Source organism: Penaeus monodon, chromosome 27 (genome assembly GCF_015228065.2).
Source record: "Penaeus monodon isolate SGIC_2016 chromosome 27, NSTDA_Pmon_1, whole genome shotgun sequence".
In the NCBI taxonomy this organism is placed as follows: domain Eukaryota; kingdom Metazoa; phylum Arthropoda; class Malacostraca; order Decapoda; family Penaeidae; genus Penaeus; species Penaeus monodon.
In genome coordinates this window covers 36,514,447-36,515,061 of record NC_051412.1, presented here as the reverse complement: position 1 = coordinate 36,515,061, position 615 = coordinate 36,514,447, and positions in this window count along the sequence as shown.

Below are 615 nucleotides of genomic sequence, written 5' to 3'. Positions count from 1 at the left end.
GGTGGTTCGGCTGACTTGAAAGAAAAACATAAGCATAAATATCTACAGTAAGAAATTCTGTTTATTCCGATTTCTTCTTTCTTCGCGTTCTTGTCTTTACTGAGCGTTACCATGGAAAACTTAAAAAGAAGAATAGCTGATCAGTTAACCAACATTAGCCTGAACGCAGTCTCCCTTTCAGTTGTTCAGAATTTAAAATTATTTCCAAACAAATATTTAGATTTATGAACGCGGCTGCACTGTAACATCGCACAGCCAATATTTCCACCGTCAGGTCTGGAACATAATCCCATAAAAAAGGCAAACAGTCAACCATTGCATTCTGCTGTCTGGTGAGCTCACATATGCATGCAGGGATGTAGGCCAATCTCGTAATATAGCCTTACAAATATCCTCCGCTGCCTCTTTACTACACCCAGTCGGACTTACACTATTAAGTCGGCGCGTGTGAAATCGACAGACGCTGCTTGAACTCATGTTTGTGTAGATATACTTTCTTGGAGCGTTGCAAAAGTTAAGGCATGGGTTTGCTTTCAGTAAGGTGTAATGGTCCAGGTGGCAACAGATAGAAGCGCTTGATCCGCCAACCTAGCACAGGCGCGCCAACAAGCAAGC